The 22,325-nt window shown below is 38.8% G+C and overlaps 1 long non-coding RNA gene across 1 annotated transcript; it reads left to right on the top strand.

Annotated features, from left to right (window-relative positions):
* The first annotated feature begins 2,659 nt into the window (after nt 1-2,659).
* Nucleotides 2,660-4,318, top strand: LOC128647818 (uncharacterized). The gene is made up of 2 exons (XR_008400423.1): nt 2,660-2,882; nt 3,190-4,318. It is a non-coding gene; the product is annotated as an uncharacterized LOC128647818 (long non-coding RNA).
* Nucleotides 4,319-22,325: the final 18,007 nt, after the last annotated feature.

Below are 22,325 nucleotides of genomic sequence, written 5' to 3' on the forward strand. Positions count from 1 at the left end.
GTACATGTTAGAGTGTTAGGTGCAGACGTAGGAAGTGTTTCCCCATAGGAAACAATGGGGCTGCGTTAGGAGCTGAACGCTGCTTTTTTGCAGGTGTTAGGTTTTTTTTCAGCTCAAACAGCCCCATTGTTTCCTATGGGAGAATCGTGCACGAGCACGTTTTTGAGGCCGGCCGCGTCCGTAAGCAACTCTGGTATCGAGAGTTGCATTTGCGGTAAAAATGCTCTACGCTCCTTTTTTGGAGCCTAACGCAGCATTTGTTTGAACTCTCGATACCAGAGTTAAATTTATGGTGCGGCCAGAAAAAAACCCGCGGAGCGTTAACAGCCCTTTTACCGCCAAACTCCAAATCTAGCCGTAAGAAAGCATAAATACAGCACATAGTCTCTTTATGAAGAATTAAAAAAAAAGTTTATTTTTCAGGTATATATATTTATAAACTTGTGAATCCTTAGTCTGTTCAAGATTCTGCCTTTAACTGTGATAGGATTTGAACAACTATACTGTGAATGACACTGCTATAAAAGGATCAAAAGAACTAGTCTTGGAACAGTTTGTTATTTGTTTGAACAATTCCTACACTCTAAGACTACCTCATAGTATGCCTGTTATATTTATGCTTTTCATTAAATTGTTAAGTTGTCTAAGAAAATACATATATATTTTATTTTAGTTGTTAATATATTTTCTTGGACTATAAGGTTGCCTGACATTTTTAAGCCATATTATATTTTTATTATATTATCGACACATAGTTTATTCTAACCATTTAATATGTTTTCTTTAAAAGCATGTGCATGTTGTTTTTTGACTGTAATGCTTATCTGTTTTTGCTATTCTAATATTTTTGTTTCCCAAATAATTCATAATAAAATAAGGAGTATACCACAGAATGATAATTCTACTAAAAAATTTGATTATCAGCCTATGTTTCTTAAATCTCACTCCACAGCTGATACTAGTTTAATGACTCTGATATTATCAAATTTTAATTGTCTTGTCCTTTCACCTTCAAGGCCTATTTATCATATTTCCCATCCTTCTATTTCTCCTCAGTTTGTTGCACTTTTTGTTGCTAGTGTGAAAAAGTTTGATTATTTACAAGAATGGTATATTAATGCGTCTCATCTTATTATTCCAGGATATGGTTGCATACCCCATACAGGAAAGAACATCTGTCTCCTATGCAGTATTGATTTACTTTCTTCTCTTGCAGGAATTCTACATGATGATAAACAATTTCCTTTGGTTATGTCAGATAATATTTAATCTTGTGATACAAGTAGCACAGTAGATTTCTCTAATGTTTCTTATCTATCTGCTACTTTATTAGTTAATCATTTGAATCCTTTTGATTCTGTAGGATTATGGCAATGTATAGACCATGGTATTTCCCAATTTTCTGTTCATATTAGTATATTTGTACATACTACTACTTCACTTCCTTTGTCTAAACCTATACCTACCTCTTTACAAAAAACCTTTTCATGAAGGTGATCCTATTCAGGTACGTTTAGATTCTGCGACACAAGTTGCTTATGATATTGAATATCGTTTAGTTACTTGGCATCTTCAATTGTCAAGGTGGATGGTTTCTACACAATATTCAAACTGCACTCCCTTTGTGTATGTACAAGAAAAATCATTCCAATGGTGGTTTCATGAAAGTTTACTGCAAAATGTTTCTCTTCGATCTAATCATAGATCTAGGAGAGATGTACTTGCGACTGGCTTGGGAGCATATGGTAGTATGATTGGCTCTACTGCACAAATAAATTCTGAAATATTAAAATATAAATTAGCAAATCTTGCCTCTCATGCAGCTACAGGCTTAAATTCTCAATATGGAATTAATAATAATATTGCTAATCTCCAGTAACTTCAAACTTATGTTATGGTGAATATTACTAATATTATTAAAAATAAATTTAATATTTTAGTAAATGAATTATATAATTTTACACATGAAACAGCCTGGGCTATGTTATGTTCTCAAGTACAATCTGATCTATCTACTGACTTAAAGATTCAACTTCAAAGTTTATGGTCTGGAAAGTGGCCAGCTTCTTTAAGTTTAGCTGCATCTAAGTCAATTACTAATTTTGCCATGACACATCTTTTATGGTGGGAAGTAATTTTATCTGACTTCACCACTGAATTTTGTATGATTCATACATTAATTCCTTGGTCTGGTAAAGATACTATTATTTATCGCTTAGCGACAATTGGTCTTCCTGCTAATGGTTCATTACTGTTTCCAGTATTGTCACATCAATGGGTGTCACATAACACTGATGAATCAAAATGGACACTTGTTGATGTATCATTGTGTCATTCCAATGCAAATTCGTTTATCTGTTCCCTTTCACAATTTCATACAACCAATGAAACATGTTGGGAAAATCAAAAGTCTTGTATCTTACAAAGTCATTTTAATGTACTTAGACCGGTATTTTATTTAGGATCTGACAGAGTTTGTTTTCATTTATTTAATTCTGATACTATTATATTCCAAACACAGGATAATGTATTTGCTAGTTCTCATTTTTTACCTGGTACCTGGTGTAATACTATTCCACTTAAATATATTGCATCATCTAATTGGAATTTTACCATGCCATAAACTCTTAATATTACTTTAAATTTAACATGGGACCATGTTATGAATTTTTCTGTTTATAATTTACCTTTGGGTATAGGATCACAAATGAAGAAATGGTTAACTGATTCTACTATAATTTCTTCATTGTTACAAAATTTAAAACATATTTCTGTAGATACTAAAATTACAGTTGAACATGAACAAGGAATTTTAAAATCAGCTACTTCTAGTATTTTACAGGATGCAAATATATCTTGGTGGGAATCTGTATTTGGATATAGTAGTACAGCTACTCAATTTTTTAATATTATGTTACACCCTGTTATTGTTTTAACTATTGTTCAAATTTTTATGTTTATTTTTATGTGTGGTTGTATTTGTTATCAAAAGCATTTAAACAAAAAATTAGTTAGACAACTTACAACCCTGGAACATCTTAATTCACAACAAAAACGTTATGTACCTTTGTATTCTGCTTATTCAGTTTCGCTTGATACAACTAGGCTTCCTAATCCAATTTGACTGACATATAGAATAATTTGATTTCAATATTGTATACTTATACTTTCTTTTAATTTTGTTTTTAGGATACTCCTATCTCTCTCTTTTCTTGGTGTCTGGATGGAATTCTTTTGATTTGCACTTGGGCTCTTCTGAATTGATCTGCCTGACTACTACTAGACATGCTGAGGCCTTGTGACAAGTTTACCTATGGTTGCTGCAATCGTTACCTGCAACTAACTGTGTCGTCTACTTGTTTCACCCTATGGTTCTTCCTTGGCCTTTTCAGTGGTTATATACACTATTGTTCATGTTTGTAAGCACTATGAAGATTACACATGTTGTATTTCTTGATGGAACTGCTCCTACAGACTTTATTGCTTTCAATTCTGCAACAAATGTATCTTACTACTAAGGTAGTTATGAACTGAACTTTCTCTGCAATGACGCTGCTATGGATCTGATTCCTTCAATCAAGACTTGAACATCTTTATTTATGAACTATGTAATTATTGGAACATTCTTTATAGTAGTGTATGACGTCAAATCCACTGTCTATTGTTTGAAATATGTCTGGTATATGTCTGGTAGTTTCTTCTGTGTTGGCCCTTAGTGTTTAATCATTGGGATTGTGTCTGACATAAAGAAAAGAAAGTGGGGGAATGTGGAGTTATAAAATCATGATTAGAATAAATTATAAAATCATGATTAGGAAAATATACGATTTCAAAGAAGAATTACACATTAAATATGTTATTCATAGATAAAACATTTAGATATAAATTAAGATATAGAATATGGAATAAAGAGTTATAAATTAAATTAACTTAGATAGGATTAGTCAGTTTAGTTAGTAATGGGTAAAATAGTGTTTTAAAGACAATGTATTTAAAACTGTGACATTTACATTCAGTTGCTGTTGTCAATCAAAACACCTATACTGCTAGCTAAACAAAGTATTATTAACACTCTAATACACTGCGCATGAACAAGTTAAAATAGTATTTTCTATATGTCAGCCAAAATTATAAAGTCTTTTAAGGAAGTTAAAATATACAAAGATAGCCATTTCATTTATGGTATGCTTTGATTTCATTGGCTTAAAATGTGTATATAAGCTTTGCCTTTGTATGAGGCTATTGTTATCTTCTGCCTTCAGATCTCGAGGTATGTAATTAATCTTGATGTGATTAATAAATAGTTTATGTCAACTAATATTTGATAAATATGAGTATTAATTTAATCTGCTAGATAACCCAGATTAAATATTTGTCTATAGTTAGGGTTTTGTCTAACAAATGCGAAATTAAGCCATATTAAGAATAATTCTTACAAGCATCTCATTTTTATCTTCTTTTGCGAGAATCATACATATACTTCTGTTGCTAAACACTCATTTAGTGACAGCCCTTAGACTAGAGGTATATACGACAGGCCCAATTAGCCATTTTCCCTCCCCGGTGTCATGTGACTCGTTAGTGTTACAAGGTCTCAGGTGTGAATGGGTAGCAGGTGTTATACATTTGGTGTTAACACTCTCACACTCTCTCATACTCATCACTGGAAGTTCAACATGGCACCTCATGACAAAGAACTCTCTGAGGATCTGAAAAAAAGAATTGTTGCTCTACATAAAGATAGCCTAGGCTATAAGAAGATTGCAAAGACCCTGAAACTGAGCTGCAGCATGGTGGGCAAGACCATACAGTGGTTTCACAGGACAGGTTCCACTCAGAACAGACCTCGCCATGGTTGACCAAAGAAGTTGAGTGCACGTGATCAGAGTCATATGCAGAGGTTGTCTTTGGGAAATAGACGTATGAGTGCTGCCAGCATTGCTGCAGAGGTTGAAGGGGTGGGAGGGTCAGCCTGTCAGTACTCAGACCATATGCCACACACTGCATCAAATTGGTCTGCATGGCTGTCGTAACAGAAGGAAGCCTCTTCTAAAGATGATGCACAAGAAAGCCCGCAAACAGTTTGCTGAAGTCTGGAACCATGTCCTGTGGTCTGATGAGACCAAGATAAACTTATTTGGTTTAGATGGTGTCAAGCTTGTGTGGCGGCAACCAGGTGAGGAGTACAAAGACAAGTGTGTCTTGCCTACAGTCAAGCATGGTGGTGGGAGTGTCATGGTCTGGGTCTGCATGAGTGCTGTCGGCACTGGGTAGCTACAGTTCATTGAAGGAACCATGAATGCCAACATGTAGTGGCCAGCATAGGCTCACTTTTGAGCCCTACCACTCAATTTTTGGATAAAGTATTGGCACCCCTTGTAACACAAGGAAAATCATAAATTAGGGATACTGTACAATTCATAGAAAAGATCACAGAGTTACAGGATATGGATGAGGGGGTTGTACTGGCCACTTGGGATGTGAATTCCCTCTACACGGTCATCCCACACACCACAGGGGTGGACTGTTTAAAGTAGGCTTTATTGAAAAGCAATCTGTATAGTGAGGCACAGCACAAATGACTAGTTCAACTATTATATCTAGTGTTGACAAATATTTTTTTTCTATTTGAAAATCATTTTTTTATGCAGAAAACAGGCACAGCGATGAGGTTGAATGTGGCCCCATCCTATGCCTGTTTGGTACTGGATGCCATCGAAGAAAGGCATGTGTACTCTAATCCCCTTTTCAGTCAGTACTGTGAAGGGTGGTTCTGCTACATTGATGACTTGTTTATTGTGTGGCGGGGCCCCCTGAATAAATTAGCAGAGCTCAAATCAGATATTGAAAATGCTGTTTCCTTTCTGAAGTTCAGCAGCAAACTTGATGTAAATAAGGTGGAATTTTTGGACACTATGGTCCTCAAAAATGATGGCAGGTTAATAACTGATTTGTTTGTTAAGCCCACAGACAGGAATACTCTGTTACACGGGAGTAGCTTTAAACCCCCTAGAGTTTTCCAGAGCGTGCCCAAATCACAGTTGCTTAGAGTTGATAGGATAGTAACAGACCCAGTCACTAGGGAAGTTAGATTTAGGGACATGAAAGAGAAATTCGTCAACAGAGATTATAGCATACAGGAGCTAGAGGAAGCTGAGGATTCATTAAAAACCCCAGTCAGAAGTAAGATGACAAACCCAACCAGATTAAAATTTGTGAGTTCATTTAACACAATTAGCAAGAAAGTGTTTAACATATTTAAAAGAAATTGGTTCCTGTTAAAAGAAGCCTGACCAGAGATTAGGGAGTTTCAGGAATACCCCAGAGCCTTGTACCATAAAGGTTACACTATAGGTAAAAAGTTGGTACACGCCATGCCCACTACCAATGTTCAAAGTAATACATTTTTTGGAACCCCCAAGCATGGTACATTTCTGTGCCTAGGTTGTACCAGCACATTTTGCAGAAATGGGACACCAGGCCAACCAACTGAGATATTTAATCATTGATAGTGCCCCTAAAAAACAAGAGGGGGACAGAGTCAGGGATTTACTTAACAGAGAAGCCAAGTGGATTTGGCGTCTCAATATCATGTATCCCAAGGGGTTAAATAGGGAGTTTGATCTCCTTCTCTTAATTTAAAACTTGCAGAATTATATGTTCACACACAGTATATAAGCAGAATAATGAATACTTTGACTTTATTAAATTTATAAGTAAACTTATTGTGGTGGATAGTTTGCTGCATTTGTTTTTAAGGTAGTCCAATTCACTCATAATGAACAAAGGGTTAATGCTAAAAAGTTTTTTCTTATGTTTAATGAAATGAGCTGTGATTATGTCATTTTTTAACCCCTCCCATGCGTGTTTATTGGTCACCTGTTTTATTGTTGTGTCTATAAATGGTGTATAGTTTGTATTTGTGATTAGCTTGAGAAAGGGGCAGGTGCCCTGAAACGTTGCTCTAATAAAAGGTATAGCCTTTATACCGTGTGCCACCTTGTGTTGTGCTTTCATGTATCCTGAGACCTAAAGGGTGGTCTCTTTAGGTGTTGCACCGGTCTGTCTATGAATATATACTGAAATACTGAGATACACTCAGTGGTTAAGTACGGATTTCATTACTTCAATGCCAAAATGTGACATACTGAAGCAGAGCATGATCTCCCTTTGGAGACTGGGCCACAGGGCAGTAGTCCAACATGATAATGACCCCCAAAACACACCTCCAAGATGACCACTGCCTTGCTAAAGAAGCTGAGGGTTAAGGTGATGGACTTGCCAGACATGTCTCTAGACCTAAACCCTATTGAGCATCTGTGGGGCATCCTGAAACAGAATGTGGGGGAGCGCAAGGTCTCTAACATCCACCAGCTCTGTGATGTCATCATGGAGGAGTGTAAGATGAACTGTGGCAACTTGTGAAGATCTGGTGAATTCCATGCCCAAGAGGGTTAAGGCAGTGCGGGAAAATAATGCTGGCCACACAAAATATTGACACTTTGGGCCCAATTTTGACATTTCCACTTAGGGGTGTACTCACTTTTGTTGCCAACAGTTTAGACATTAATGGCTGTGTGTTGAGTTATTTTGAGGGGACAGCAAATTTACACTGTTATACAGGCTATACTCTGACTACTTTACATTGTAGAAATGTGTCATTTCTTCAGTGTTGTCACATGATAAGATATAATGAAATATTTACAAAAATATTAGGGGTGTACTTACTTTTGTGAGATTAAGAGGTCCATTTATTAAGCTCCGAATGGAGCTTGAAGGTCCGTGTTTCTGGCGAGTCTTCAAACAGCAGTTATGAAGCAGCGGTCACAAAGAACACTGCTCCATAACCCTGTCTGATCAGGTTGATTGACACCCACTTGCTGGCGGCCGATTGGCCGCGAGTCTGCAGGGGGCAGTGTTGCACCAGCAGCTCTTGTGAGCTGCTGGTGCAATGCTGAATACGGAGAGAGACAGTGCGGATCAGGTCCGACAGACATTTGATAAATTGGCCTCACTATATATATAAATATAAATCTTTAGACATGTATATGTATGTATCTCACTGTTAAAGCCCTTTGCCTGCATTATTTTTCTATCTTTGAGCCCTTAAAACTTTTTTATAATTTTTTTTAATATTTTTTTTTTAATATGGTGTTATTATGAGTGTAAGTGTACTTTGTAAATTATTTTTGATAGCAGTTAACCAGAGCTCTCAGTATGTGGTAATTATTCTAGAGTAAATCGCGTTTGCACTCAAGCGTTCACGTTTACTTTAAACTTTAATACGAGCACTAAACCCAACTCACGCAAACAGCTGTAATAAATCCCTTTTTGCTTGCAAGTAACTGTTAACGTGCCAATCGTAATCTGGACTTTTATTGGAAACTTTAAATCTGACATCAATGTAAGATTTTGTGTGAAGTATATGTGTAGATTGTATAGTGTTTGTTTAGTGTGTGTGTGTGCTGGGCTAGATTGCAAGTAACACACTATTGTTAACTTAGAAGGGTAAAAGTTATAAGGGTTTACAGTTGTATTTTATTTGACAATGTATTTGAATGGAAAGTGCTATCATATACATATGTGTGTGTATATATATATATATATATATATATATATATATATATATATATATATATACCAGGCGATATGCCTGCCCAGAGGGCAGTCTATATTTAAAAACTACAAACCCCAAGCTAATGTTACAAAAAATAAAAATAATAAAATTACAGAAAAAAATAAACAGAGGTTTTCAAAATAAAAAATTTAAACCTAAACTACTACCCCTATAAAAATAAAAAAATCATCCCCAAAATAAAAACACCCCCTAATCTAATACTAAACTACCAATAGCCCTTAAAAAAGGGCCTTTTGTAGGGCATTGCCCTAAGTTAAACAGCTCTTTTACCTCTAAAATATACTAAAACCCCCCTAACAGTAAAAAAAACTCCACCCACCAAACCCCCAAAATAAAAAAGACTAACACTAAAAAAACTAAACTACCCATTGCCCCGAAAGGGGCATTTATATGGGCATTGCCCTTAAAAGGGCATTCAGCTCTTTTACTGCCCTTAAAAGGGCAATCAGCTCTTTTTCAAGCCCCAAAAAACCCTAATCTAAAAAAAAACACCCCAAAAATTAAAATAAAAAAGCCTAAACCTAAGCCCCAAATAGGTACTAACTGTTCCTGAAGTCCAGCGGAGACGGTCTTCTTCCAGATGGATCCATCATCTTCTATCTTCATCCGGAGTGAAGGTAGCGAGGAGTGGAGGTGCGAAGCTGTATTCCCGATGCCTGGATCTTCAGCGGCAGTCCTCAATGGTGGCGGTCATAGGCGGCAGTCCTTGGTGGTGGTCATCAGCGGCGGTCATCGGGGGCAGCGTTCCTCAGCAGAGATGTTCCTAGGCTGCATGGAGGCTCCACTTCATCCGATGTCCATCGTAGACTGAAGATTGAATGCAAGGTACCGCAATCAATTTGGGGTACCTTGCATTCCTATTGGCTGAAATTTGAAAATCAGCCAATAGGATTAGAGCTACTTAAATCCTATTGACTGTTCAAATCAGCCAATAAGACTTCAAAATTTAGCTCTCATCCTATTGGCAGATTTTAAAATATCAGCCAACAGGAATGCAAGATACCCCAATAAATATGGGGTAACTTGCATTCAATCTTCAGTGTGCGGGCAGACGATCGCATGAAGAGGAGCCTTCATGCCGCCGAGGACCGCCTAAGAGGATCACCACATCTGGGAAGACCGCTCCTCACCTCCGTTCCGTGCCGCCTTCGCTGTGGATGAAGATAGAAGATGATGGACCTGCCTAGAAGAAGACCTTCTCCACCATACTTTAGGAACAGTGAGTACCTATTTGGGGCTTAGTGTTAGGGTTTTTTTTTATTTTTTGAGGGGTGGTTTATTTTTAAGATTAGGGATTTGGATGCTGTAAAAGAGCTGAATACCCTTTTAACGGCAGTAAAAGAGCTGCATGCCCTTTTAAGGGCAATGCCCATACAAATGTTCCTTTTGGGGCAATGAGTAGTTTAGGTTTTTTTAGTGTTAGGTTTTTTTTATTTTGGGGGGTTTGGTGGGTGGGGGGGTTTACTCTTAGGGGGGACTTGGTGTATTTTTAATGTAAAAGAGCTGATTTCTTTAGGACAATGCCCTACAAAAAGCCCTTTTAACGGCTATTGGTAGTTTATTCTTAGATTAGGGGGTGTTCTTATTTTGGGGGGGCTTTTATTTTCATAGGGATTAGGTTTAATTTTTTTATTTTGGATAATGTGGTTTATTATTTTGTGTAATGTTAGATTTTTTTATTTTCTGTAATTTTAGATTAGTTTAAATTTAGTTTTCTTGCCGCTAGATTACGAGTTTTGCGGTAAGCTAAAAAAGAAGCGTTAACAGGTCCTAATGCTGCTTTTTCACTACCGCTGCTATTACGAGTCTTGCAGGTTTAGGGGTACCGCACACTTTTTTGGCCTTACCGCAAACCGACTTAAACATAAACTTCGTAAACCCTTTTTTCTATGGGTCTTCCATAGCGCTGGTATTACGAGTCTGTCCTGGGAGGCCAAAAAGTTAGCGGTACACCCTCTACCTCCAAGATTCCTATCGCATTCTAAAGTCAGTAGTTATGAGTTTTACACTACAACGCCGTAGCATAAAACTCATAACTAAAGTGCTGAAAAGTACCTTAACACTCATAAACTACCTATTAACCCCTAAACCGAGGCCCTCCCGCATCGCAAATACTATAATAAAATTTTTACCCCCTAATCTGCCAATGCGGATATCACTGCCACTAGAATAAACATATTAACCCCGTAACCGCCGCACTCCCACCACGCAAATACTTGTTAAATATTATTAACCCCTAATCTGCCATCCCTAACATCGCCGCCACCTACATTATACTTATTAACCCCTAATCTGCCGCTCCGGACATCACCGCAACCTACATTATTTTTATTAACCCCTAATCTGCTGCCCTCAACATCGCCGACACCTACCTACATTTATTAACCCCTAATCTGCCGTCCCCAATGTCGCCGCCACTATATTAAATGTATTAACCCCTAAATCTAAGTCTAACCCTAACCCTAACACCCCTGAATTTAAATATAATTTAAATAAATCTAAATAAAATTACTATAATTAACTAAATTATTCCTATTTAAAACTAAATACTTACCTATAAAATAAACCCTAAGCTAGCTACAATATAACTAATAGTTACATTGTATCTAGCTTAGGTTTTATTTTTATTTTACAGGCAAGTTTGTATTCATTTTAACTAGGTAGAATAGTTACTAAATAGTTATTAACTATTTAATAACTACCTAGCTAAAATAAATACAAATTGGCCTGTAAAATAAAACCTTACCTAAGTTACAATAACACCTAACACTACACTACAATTAAATCAATTAACTAAATTAAATACAATTAAATAAATTAAATTAGCTAAATCACAAAAAAACACTAAATTACAGAAAATAAAAAACAAATTACAGATCTTTAAACTAATTACACTAATCTAATAGCCCTATCAAAATGAAAAAAAGCCCCCCACAATAAAAAAAAACCCTAGCCTAAATTAAAGTATCAATAGCTCTTAAAAGGGCCTTTTGCGGGGCATTGCCCCAAAGAAATCAGCTCTTTTACCTGTAAAAAAAAATACAAACAACCCCCCCAACAGTAAAACCCACCACCCACACAACCAACCCCCCAAATAAAAGTCTAACTAAAAAAACCTAAGCTCCCCTTTGCCATGAAAAGGGCATTAGGATGGGCATTGCCCTTAAAAGGGCATTTAGCTCTATTGCAGGCCCAAAGCCCTAACCTAAAAAATAAACCCACCCAATACACCCTTAAAAAAATCCTAACACTAACCCCCGAAGATTCACTTACCGGGGGTATTTAGATATATTGGAAAGGAATAGATATTCATTTTACATAAAAATAACACACCCCTCACCACACCCACAATTCAGTTTTACAAACTTTGCCTCCTATGGAGGTGGCGAAGTAAGTTTGTGCTAAGATTTCTACGTTGATATGCGCTACTCAGCTTTTTTGAAGCCCGTTTCCTCTCAGAGTACAGAGAATGTCAGAGGGATATGAAGGGAGTATCACCTATTGAATGCAATGGTTTTCCTCTGTTATCGGTCATAGAGATTCATCTCCTACCTCCCTTTTCAGATCGACGATATACTCTCATATTCCATTACCTCTACTGATAACCGTTTCAGTACTGGTTTGGCTATGTGGATGGGTGTCTTCAGGTAAGTATGTTTTCATTACTTAAGACACTCTCAGCTATGGTATGGCACTTTGTGTATTTATATAACGTTTTAAATTTCAGCTCATTCTACTAGATCAGTCTCTACTTTGTGGTCTTTTAAGAATGAAGCTTCAGATGATCAGATTTGCAAAGCAGCAACTTGGTCTTCTTTGTATACATTTACTAAATTCTACCGTTTTGATGTATTTGATTCTTTGGAAGCAGTTTTTGGTAGAAAAGTTCTTCAGGCAGCTGTTTCAGTTTGAATCTTCTTCTTATGATTTAAGTTTTTTTCCTTTAATTTATGAGAATAAACTTATATTTTGGGTTGTGGATTATTTTTTTCAGTGGAAAATGGCTGTTTTTATTTTTATCCCTCTCTCTCTAGTGACTCTTGCGTGGAGTTCCACATCTTGGGTATTGCTATCCCATACGTCACTAGCTCATGGACTCTTGCCAATTACATGAAAGAAAACATAATTTATGTAAGAACTTACCTGATAAATTAATTTCTTTCATATTGACAAGAGTCCATGAGGCCCACCCTTTTTATGGTGGTTATGATTTTTTTGTATAAAGCACAATTATTTCCAAATTCCTTTGTTGATGCTTTTTACTCCTTTCTTTATCACCCCACTACTTTGCTATTCGTTAAACTGAATTGTGGGTGTGGTGAGGGGTGTATTTATAGGCATTTTGATGAGATTTAGGAAACTTTGCCCATCCTGGTAGGATTGTATATCCCATATGTCACTAGCTCATGGACTCTTGCCAATATGAAAGAAATTAATTTATCAGGTAAGTTCTTACATAAATTATGTTATATATACATATGTATATATCTGTATACATGTATATTTATGTGTTTTTCATATGTGTAATATATATATATATATATATATATATGTGTGTGTGTGTGTGTGTGTGTGTGTGTGTGTGTGTGTGTAAACAAACACATATACACATATAAACACATGTATACAATAAAAGCATGGTTTATATACTTTGGAGTCCTTTCCACTCAAATACCTGAAAAAAAAAAAATATTTTTTATTGAATAATGTGATTTATTGTTTTTACTGTAAATATTTAAAAATAAATATTTGGAAATAAAAAGAACATTTTATTCTTTGTGAAGGAATGTAAAAATGTATTACTCACTTTGGATTAGTTCTAGGTCTTTTTTTAAGTTGTGTGTCAACTTTCTCTTGCGTGAAAACAGTTTACTTTCAACTTCTAATACTCACGCTAAGTTGCACATGTTAAAAGTTTTCTACTGGTAGTGTTTGCACTCAAGCAAAAGCACTAAATAGAGTGCCACTTGTAATCTGTCGCGGTGTGTGCTAGAATATACTTTTAAAATATACATGTCAGGAAGGGGGCAGAGCTAGCAACCAGTGTAAGCGGACGTCTTTCAGCAGAGCTCCGTCTCCATTTACCCACAACATATCCTGCAGATAGGATTGAGGATCTGACACAGTCCAGCATCGGACTAGATAATGCAGCCAGATGAGAGATCGAGTAAGTCGGAGGTGAACAGCAGTTAGCTGCGCCGATGAACAGACAACTTACTGAGCCCACAGGTCACGCTAAGTACAAGTGACAACATCTGACCAGGTGACCACAATGACAGCCGCAACGCGGTCTAGAGAGCCCTCAGCCGGCATAAACCTTGCAGCAGGCCCAACCCTACGAACACTTGGAAAACCTCGATGCCGCAACTGTGAACGCGGCCCTGACACAGCAGAAAAAGTCTGTCATAGAGCATCGGACCCATCATAAAGCATCTGTTAAGCTGTTCTTAGGAGCGGTCTGAAGCTCTGAGTAATCAGTGGTCTAACTCTGATGCCTTAAAACAGGCTATGTGGAGACAGTGTACAGCACAATCTATCTTGCTACGTGACAAGACGTGTCAGCTGAGTGAGTGGGAGCCTGGAGGCGACGATCCTGCCATGAAAGAGACGTGGACTCCCTGCACATACTTTAAGCATGGCCAAGTCTTATGGATGGAAATGATGGACAAACTCTTGGACTGCCTGAGCATATACTGTGGCATTTTTGTAAACATATTTGGGAGAGGTTCATACCTCAGTGTTTTATATTGTCTACTCTCCCTACAGAATTAAACAACATGTATGACATAAGTGGCAGATTTCTAGCTTAAACTAGCCATGATACACTGGCAGCAGGGGTGATTTCTGCAGAGATTTTGAGGTCCACTTTAAGTTTTACAGTTTCCCCATATACTGTTCATTATGCTGTTATCTCTCTAATGGTTTGTTGTTGCTTTTGTATTTTATGTTTCTTATAACGTACCACAGAGTCTCCCATTACACTGTATCGAGTCCATCTGAATGAGACTATTATATTCTACGCCCTATCAAACATTTCCTGGTGATGACTTTCTAACAGACTGTTTTGTATGTGCCTAGATTATAGAAAAGATGCTTTTCTTGAGCACAGCTACTAAGTATTATAGCTACTACTAAGTATCATAGCCAGCCCTGATGGGCTAACTGCTGTAAGTTTGGCGAAGAGCATGGTTAAGTAACCTCTTATCCCAAGACTCATACTGTAATTCCAACCTGGTTAACAAGTATATATATTTTTATGCTGGGATACACATTTGCCGATTTAGCCTTGTTACCAAACATTAAATGTTTTACTGATGCCTTAGAGGTGTTATATACGGTGCTTGAGCAACATTGCAGATCAATAGTTAGGCATTGCTAAACCTGAGGCTTCCACAGAAAATCCTAGGAATATATCAGAATGATAAGTCCCCTCTCCAGCCCATGGACTCATGGCATATAGTGGCCATTATTAGTTCCTGCATGCAAATATCTCAGTCTGCAGTTCTATATACACGCTTTTAGATTCACTGAGCGCCACTTTTTGCACACTAAAGATCACCTTAGACACTGTTAACAAGCTGATTCACTTTGACTGTTATTTCCAATGACCCGTTTAATCTAAGCTTGCCACAGTACTGAGCATTATAATGAATAAAACCATTATGAGTGTTGTCGCTAGGTATTGTCTGTGCTAGGCGCGGAGTGTGCTAGGTACTGTTTGTGCTAGGTTTTGTTTGTGCTAGGTGCGATTTGTGCTAGGTGCTGTTTGTGCCAGGGGCTGTGTGTGCTAAGTACTGCTAGTGTTTGGTATGGTTTGTGCTTGCTATGATTTGCGCTCAGTATTGTATCCGCTAGCCACTGTTTGTGTTAAGTACTATTTGTGCTGGGTACTGAGCTAGGTACGGCTTGGGCTAGGTAGGATGTGTGCTAGGTACTATGTGGCTAGGTACTGTGTGCTAGGTACTGTGTGTGCTAGGTACTGTGTGTGCTAGGTACTGTATGTACTAGGTACTGGGTATGCTAGGTACTGTATGTGCTAAGTTCTGTATGTACTAGGTGCTGTAGGTGCTAGGTACTGTAGGTGCTAGGTATTCTAAGTGCTAGGTACTGTATGTGCTAGGTACTGTATGTACTAGGTACTGTATGTGCTACGTTCTGTATACACTAGGTACTATATGCGCAGGGTACTATATGTGTTGGGTACTGTATGAACTAGGTACTGTATGTGCTAGGTCCTATATGGGCTAGGTCCTATATGTCAGAGAAAAATAGGGGTGCTGAGGTTGGGTGTGTACGATGTGTATGATTTCATATGCAGATATAATAATAAATCACATTGCATATCCAGCTTGGTTAGACAGACAAAAGTTCATAGTCATGCTATGTCAGTGGGTCAACCCCAATCTCCCCTGATAATAGCAAAATAAGAATAGAAATGTCTTATATGTATATATATAGAACTCTCCAATGCAGTTCAAATGGTATCACATATGTATGTATTATAAACAGACTCACCACGGTCCTGTTTCAGGTTAATCTTTATCATGTATCCTTGCGGTGCTGTTGATTTTATTGTGATGCTCCTCTTTGCAACTGGTGAGTGTCCAAGCTGGGAATTGCCAAGCCTCCGCAATAGGGGAATTAGAAGGTGTTTTAACTCGCTGTGTGTGCTCACAATGGCCACAAAATCTCTCAAACAAAAACAGTTAGGAGCACCAAAAAGCAAGTGAAAAACAAAATTTATTTACAGTTATTTTAACAAAAGGGTTAGTTAACCCCAGGGTAAGAGTGTGTTCACAAAAAAACGAAATACAGAGAACAAAAAGGCTGACCGGTTTCGGCGTCTGCCTTAATCCAAGCCTGCTTAAAATTGTTTGTAAATTCACAATTTAAAAACCCACCTCTGTGTTTCAATTGGGTGTGGAGTACACACCTTTAAAGTAGTTAACCAGTGTTAAACATCAAATCAATTTAATTTGTTCAGACACCTGATTTCCCTACTGACTCACTGCTAATAGGTGTGGCCATGTCGGATCAGCCCTCCTAAAGTTTTAACTGTAAACTTTTCAATGCTGTCACCCAAACAGCATAAAAATGCTCATCGCCGCGTCTATTCAACCAGTAAAAGTGGTATTTATCATCAGATGCGCTTTCAGCTATTCAGATTGCGTACGCTCACAGATCCCTTGCGTTCTTTAAACATTACCACATCTTAAAATGGAAAGAAAGAAAAGTTACCTGGGTCCGAAGCTACTCACTGACTGATAGTGTATGTATCCTCATAGCAAGGGATGCGCTTTCAGCTATTCAGATTGCGTATGTGTTTGTTTGTTTACTAGAGTGACGTATAGTTCACACCTCTAGTTTCGCCCTATAGGCTTGCGTTCCCCTCAGCTGCCATAGCATGTGCGCGTAGGAGGTGTGTCGAATGACCCCTATTTCTTGATGAACAGAATTCTGTTCATCAAGAAATAGTGGTCATTCGACACACCTCCTACGCGCACATCACTCGAAGAAGAGGCGTAGTCTAGCTATGGCAGCTGAGGGGAACGCAAGCCTATAGGGCGAAACTAGAGGTGTGAACTATACGTCACTCTAGTAAACAAACAAACACATACGCAATCTGAATAGCTGAAAGCGCATCCCTTGCTATGAGGATACATACACTATCAGTCAGTGAGTAGCTTCGGACCCAGGTAACTTTTCTTTCTTTCCATTTTAAGATGTGGTAATGTTTAAAGAACGCAAGGGATCTGTGAGCGTTCAATATACTGAGATATGTAAACATATAAATGTGATCATACAAATGCAATTTTTTGGCTATATAAGCAAAATGTCTGATGATAAATACCACTTTTACTGGTTGAATAGACGTGGCGATGAGCATTTTTATGCAGTTTGGGTGACAGCATTGAAAAGTTTACAGTTAAAACTTTAGGAGGGCTGATCCGACATCGCCACACCTATTAGCAGTGAGTCAGTAGGGAAATCAGGTGTCTGAACAAATTAAATTGATTTGATGTTTAACATTGGTTAACTACTTTAAAGGTGTGTACTCCACACCCAATTGAAACACAGAGGTGGGTTTTTAAATTGTGAATTTACAAACAATTTTAAGCAGGCTTGGATTAAGGCAGACGCCGAAACCGGTCAGCCTTTTTGTTCTCTGTATTTCGTTTTTTTGTGAACACACCCTTACCCTGGGGTTAACTAACCCTTTTGTTAAAATAACTGTAAATAAATTTTGTTTTTCACTCGCTTTTTGGTGCTCCTAACTGTTAGGTCCTATATGGGCTAGGTCCTATGGGGGCTAGGTCCTATATGGGCTAGGTCCTATATGGGCTAGGTCCTATATGTGCTAGGTACGGTCTGTGCTAGGTATGGTCTGTGTTAGGGAAGGTCTGTGCTAGGTACCATATATGCTGGGTACTGTGTATACCAGGTTTTGAGTGAGTAGCAGAAGTTGTTTTGCCTCCTCTGCAAAACAACTTCTGCAACTCACTTCCTCTTTCGGTCTGTCACAATGGACTGACTCTCCCACTCACAAAGATGGTCACTCCCTTGGTCTGATTTTCAGTTATTGATGCACTATCTCAAACTTCACAAACTCACCTTTTCCTCTTTATGACCACCACCTCGTCACATGTACCATCACCTTCCTCCCTACAACTCTCCCTCCTTCTACCCCCCACACTAATCAGAAGAATCAAGTCATTAGATCAGCAACAGCTTGCTAGCTCTCTCGAACACTCATCCTCAGCCACTCCTCTGACACAGTACCTACGCAGATGTTGTACTGCTGAGCGACACTAGAGGAAATCTCGGAGTTCTGCTGACTTTCTTCACTATAAGTTCATCTTGAACTCTTACTATTCTTCCCTTAATCTATATAAGCAACACTACTTCTCTACTCTTTTCTCTACTCCTTCTTCAAACCCAAAACGTCTGTTCTCCCCATTCAATACTCTTCTCCGCTCACCCCCACCTCCCACCACATTTTTCTCTCAGCCCAAGATTTTGCAAGCTACTTCAACAGCAAAATCGACTCCATCAGAACTGAAAATCAGCTCTCAACATACTACCAGTCTCCCAACCCCTCAAAAGCTCACAAAGCCATACATTTAGCACTTTTGCCCCTGTTACAGAGGATGAAGTTTCTGCCCTTATACTATCATCTCACCTCACTACCTGTCCCCTCGACCTCATCCCCTCACAACTACTCCCCTCCCTCTCTTCTACCCTTACCCCTATACTCACACACATCTTCAACCTCTCCCTCAGCACTGGTATAGTTCCCACATCTCTTAAACATGCATTAGTCACACTTATCCCCAAAAAAGCTTCTCTTGATCCAACCTCCCCATCCAACTACCGCCCTATTTTCCTACTACCTCTTGCCTCAAAGCTTCTTGAAAAGCTAGTATATGCATGTCTATCCCATTTCCTTACATTAAACTCCCTCCTTGACCCACTGCAATCTGGATTTCGCCCCCTTCACTCAACAAAGACAGCAATTTTTAAGGTTACCAATGACCTACTTATAGCAAAATCAAAAGGCCACTTCTCTCTACTTATCCTCCTTGATCTGTCTGAAGCCTTTGATACTGTCGACCACCCTCTTTTGCTCTATACACTCCAATCCATCAGCATCTGTGACACAGCTCTCTCTTGGTCCTCTTCCTATCTGTCTAACTGTACATTTAGTGTAGCCTTCTCTGGGGTATCCTCTGCCCCGTTACCTCTTTCTGTTGGGGTACCACAAGGCTCTGTCCTCGGTCCCCTTCTCTTCTCAATCTACACATCTTCACTAGGTTCCTTATTAAAGTCCCAAGGGTTTCATTATCATTTGTATGCCGACAATACCAAAATCTACTTCTCTGCACCAGAATTATCTCCTTCCTTGCTAACTCGTGTCACTAACTGTCTCTCTCATATCTCATCTTGGATGTCCTCTCTCACTACCTCAAGCTAAATCTCTCCAAAACTGAGCTCCTTATTTTCCATCTTCAAAAATCTCCACCCCCATGTCTCTATAACTGTTGACAACTCCATCATTACCCCAACCTCACATGCCCAATGTCTTGGGGTCACACTTGACTCAGATTTTTCCCTCCTCACATTAAGTCCTTGGCTAAAGCCTGCCGCTTCCACCTTAAAAACATCGCTAAAATTAGACATTTCCTTACACAAGACACAACAAAGATTTTAATCCACTCTCTCATACTTTCCCGCCTCGACTACTGTAACTCTATCCTCTCTGGTCTCCCTAGCTGCCGCCTAGCTTCTTTACAATCCATAATGAATGCCTCTGCCAGGCTCATATTCCTTGCACATCGCTCTTCATCTGCCGCACCTCTCTGCCAATCCCTTCACTGGCATCCTCTTGCCTCCAGGATTAAACACAAAATTCTCACTCTGACACACAAAGCCCTCAATTGCATTGCTCCCCCTTACATCTCAGACCTTGTCTCCAGATACTTTCCCTCCCGTCCCCTTCACTCCGCTCATGATCTCCTACTCTCCTCCTCTCTTGTTACCTGCTCACATTCCCATCTACAAGATTTCTCAAGACTGGCTACCATCTTATGGAACTCTCTGCCTCGCTCCACAAGAATCTCCCCTAGTTTTAAAAGCTTCAAGTGCTCCCTGAAGACTCTACTATTCAGGGACGCTTACAACCTACACTAACCTTCCTATCTCCACTGCTATCCCCTAAAACCCCATATCATGTAAGCCTATGAGCCCAGCTGTTTGTAGTTCACCTTCATAAGAGCCGACTACAACAGTGCAACTCTCAGCAGGACCCTTCACCCATTTGATCCCTGTAATTGTTTTTATATACCACCCATGTTCATAGCGCTGCAGAACCTGTTGGCTCTGTAAAAATACCTGATAATAATACGAATAATAATACTAGGTACTATGTGTGCAGGGTACTATGTGTGCTGGGTACTATGTGTTCTGGGTACTGAGTGTGCTGGGTACTGAGTGTGCTGGGTGCTGAGTGTGCTGGGTGCTGAGAGTGCTGGGTGTGCTGGGTACTGAGTTTGCTGGGTGCTGTGTGCTGTGTGCTGTGTGTGCAGGGTACTGTGTGTACTAGGTACTATGTGTGCTAGGTACTATGTGTGCTAGGTACTATGTGTGCTGGGTGTGCTAGGTACAGTGTGTGCTAGGTACTATATATGCTGGGTACTGTGTGTTCCGGGTATTGCGTGTACTAGGTACTATGTGTGCTAGGTACTATGTGTGCTGGGTACCATGTGTGCTAGGTACTATGTGTGCTGGGTACTATGTGTGCTAGGTACTATGTATGCTGGGTACTATGTGTGCTGGGTACTGAGTTTGCTAGGTACTGAGTGTGCTGGGTACTGTGTGTGATAGGTACTGTGTGTGCTGGGTACTGTGTTTACCAGGTACTGCGTGTGCTAGGTACTGCATATGCCAGGTGATGCATGTGCTCAGTACTATATATGCTAGGTACTATATATGCTAGGTACTGTGTTTGCTGGGTACTTTGTGTGCTAGGTGCTGTGTGTGCTAGGTGATGTGTGTGCTAGGTGCTGTGTGTGCTAGGTACTGTGTGTGCTAGGTACTGTGTGTGCTGGGTACTATATGTGCTAGGTAATTAGTGGACTAGGGACTGTGTGTGTTGGGTACTGTGTGTGCTGGGTACTATATGTGCTGGGTACTGTGTGTGCTGGGTACTGTGTGCTGGGTACTATGTGTGCTGGGTACTATCGGCTAGATTTAGAGTTTTCTCGGTAAAGACCCACGTAGCTAACACAGCTTTTTTTCCCAACGCACCCTTAAGACAACGCTGGTATTTAGAGTTGTCTGAAGGGCTGCGTTAGGCTCCAAAAAGGGTGTGTTGAGCCGAATGAACCGCCACATCAACCCTCAATACCAGCATTGCTTATGGTATCGGTAAGCTGGCAAAACGTGCTCGTGCACGATTCCCCCATAGGAAACAATGGGGCAGTTTGGGCTGAAAAAAAACCTAACACCTGCAAAAAAGCAGCGTTAAGCTCCCAACGCAGCCCAATTGTTTCCTATGGGGAAACACTTTCTAAATCTGCACCTAACACCCTTACATGAACCCTGAGTCTAAACAACCCTAACCTTACACTTATTAACCTCTAATCTGCCGCCCCCGCTATCGCTGACACCTGCATTATACTATTAACCCCTAATCTGCCCCCCCCCCCAACGTCGCCACCACCTAACTTCAAGTATTAACCCCTAATCTGCCGACCGGACCTCGTCGCTACTCTAATAAATGTATTAACCCCTAAAGCTAAGTCTAACCCTAACCCTAACACCCCCCTAAATTAAATATAATTTTAATCTAACAAAATAAATTAAATTTTATTAACTAAAGTATTCCTATTTAAAACTAAATACTTACCTGTAAAATAAACCCTAATATAGCTACAATATAACAAATAATTATATTGTAGCTATTTTAGGATTTATATTTATTTCACAGGCAATTTTGTATTTATTTTAGCTAGGTACAATAGCTATTAAATAGTTATTTACTATTTAATAGCTACCTAGTTATAATAATTTCAAAATTACCTGTAAAATAAATCCTAACCTAAGTTACAATTAAACCTAACACTACACTATCAATAAATTAATTAAATAAATTACCTACAATTACATACAATTAAATAAACTAAACTAA

The sequence above is a fragment of the Bombina bombina genome, chromosome 2 (assembly GCF_027579735.1).
Source record: "Bombina bombina isolate aBomBom1 chromosome 2, aBomBom1.pri, whole genome shotgun sequence".
NCBI classification, from domain to species: Eukaryota; Metazoa; Chordata; class Amphibia; order Anura; family Bombinatoridae; genus Bombina; species Bombina bombina.